We start from the raw sequence: 2714 nt of genomic DNA on the forward strand, positions 1-2714 counted from the left end.
CACAAACGTGCTGAAAAGAAAAAAACAAACAACCCCATTATAAAGTGAGCAAAAGATATGAAAAGACACTTCACAAAGGAAGACATCCAAGCAGCCAACAGACACATGAAGAAATGCTCAACCTCATTAATCATCAGGGAGATGCAAATCAAAACCACACTGAGATACCACCTAACTCCAGTCAGAATGGCAATTATCAATAACTCAAAAAATAACAGTTGCTGGAGAGGGTGTGGCGAAAAGGGAACACTTCTACACTGTTGGTGGGAGTGTAAACTAGTGCAACCTCTGAGGAAAGCAGTGTGGCAATTCCTAAAAGCTCTAAACATCAACCTCCCATATGACCCTGCTATCCCCCTACTGAGAATATACCCTGAAGAACTCAAATCACTCTATAAAAAAGATACCTGCACACGAATGTTCATTGCAGCATTGTTCACAATAGCTAGAACCTGGAACCAACCACACTGTCCATCAAAAGAGGACTGGATAAAAAAAAATGTGGTACATATACACGATAGAATACTATGCAGCCATAAAAAAGAGCAAAATCATGAATTTTGCAGCAACCTGGATGGAGCTAGAGTCTATAATACTAAGTGGCCTCTCACAGAAACAAAGATCTGAGTACCACATATTCTTACTCATATAGTGGACCTTGATCATCCAATGCACTACTATAAGAAAATGACTGACCGTGTTGGGAAACTATGGGGGGGTGGGACTAATGGTAGTAAACATCTGTCTAGAGACGGGGAGACACCAGTTATCAACAAGGGGGCCTGAATGAAGCATATTTGTATACCTAACCCTTAACTGTACCCCACAATATCAAAATAAAAAATATCGATTAAATAAAAAAAAAAAGAAACACTCTAGCTATATAAGAAACTTAAGAGGAATAATCTGTATAGAAAAGTGAGTCAAAAAAATAACCTGGGCTTATGGACAAACAAGAAAGAAAGAGAGATTTCTCATAGGATACTAGTTTTGCTTGTGAAAAGTATATAAATATATTATCTACCAAAAGTTAATTTTAAAAAATAAAATAAAATAAAAATAATAAATAAATAAAATATAAATAGAACCACACAATAACTACCACTTGGTTTTAAGTCAATACATCTTAGACTCTATGTCTCCACACATACTGACCTGACTCATTTTAGCAGCTCACAGAAAATTTCATGCATGTTGTACGACAGTTTTAGATAGTCCTCTTGATGACACACACTTAGCCTGGGTTCCGTATTCTGCCATTCCAAATGCTGCTGCAGTCAACACACTCTTACAAGTCTCTTTGTATGCCTGTGCAAATAAAGGTAAAAGACACGTTCTTATATGTTTTAATGTGACCACTATTGCTAAATTGATCTCCAATTGGACTGTATCAAAACTTTCAACATGTCAGAAGCTTCTATTTTCCCAGCAGTGTAGCCAAGACGAGTCATCATCACACTTTCTAATCTCAGCCAATCTGATAAATGGGAAACTGTACTTTTGTTTTAATTTTCACTTCTTCATCACTGATGCTAAGCATCTTTATAAACATCTTTAGGCCACCTACAATCTTTCTCTATGAAATGCTACCTAGAATAAGGTGACACCGGGTGCAACACAAGATCACCTTATGTTTGTGCCTACGTAAAAATATCATATCCTCAAAGTAAAGGACAATTCAATGCAATGCCTATGCAACTCAAATGTGTGAAAAAAAAAAAGCCCCATTACAAAATGGGCAAAAGATATGACTAGAAACCTCTCAAAAGACGTTCGAGCAGCCAACAGGTACATGAAAAATCCTCAGCCTCACTAGTCTTCAAGGAAATGCAAACTGAAATCACACTGAGACACCACCTAACTCCAGTCAGGATGTCCATCATTTATAACTAAAAAAAAAAAAAAAAAAAAAAGATGCTGGAGAGGGTGCAGGGAAATAGAATACTTCTACACTTTTGTTGGGAATGTAAACTAGAACAACCTCTGTAGAAAACAGTTTGGTGATTCCTAAAAGATCTGAAAATCGACCTTCCATATGACCCTGTAATCTCACTTTTGGAAGTATACCCAAAAGAACACAAATCACTCTATGAAAAAGATTCCTGCACAGGTATGTTTATTGCAGCATTATTTGCAATACCAAAAACATGGAACCAACCATGCTGCCCATCGAAAGAGGATGGGATAAAAAATGTGGTACATATACATGATGAAATATTATTCAGCCCTAAAGGACAAAATTATAAACTTCGCAGAAACTTGGATAGAGTTAGAGTCTGTAATACTGAGTGACCTATCACAGTAAAAAAGAACTGAGTACCACATGTTCTCGCTTGTAAGTGAACTTTGAACAATTATCATAATACTATAAGAAAGTGGAAAACTGCCAGGGAAGGGGTGGGGGAAGGATTGACAATATTGGGAAACTGCCAGGGGAGGGGGAGGCACACCTCATTACTTGCATATTAAACATTTTTATTCCTAAAAGAAAAAGAAAAAGTACATTAGCATGGTACCACAAAAAAATTTGCCAAGATATCTGATCTGACATGGTAACCAACCTGTTCCCACAGTTTGCATCCAGCATCCTTGTTCTGGTTGGAACGATAACCCTAGACCTTTTTGTCTTACATCAACTTTTGTTTCACTGACTGACAGGATCCTGAATCCTTCTATTCCTATTTCTTGCCTTTCATTAAAGCCTAGGAATATTT

The sequence above is a fragment of the Carlito syrichta genome, unplaced genomic scaffold (genome assembly GCF_000164805.1).
Source record: "Carlito syrichta isolate Samal-C Ts95f unplaced genomic scaffold, Tarsius_syrichta-2.0.1 Scaffold308002, whole genome shotgun sequence".
Classification (NCBI taxonomy): domain Eukaryota; kingdom Metazoa; phylum Chordata; class Mammalia; order Primates; family Tarsiidae; genus Carlito; species Carlito syrichta.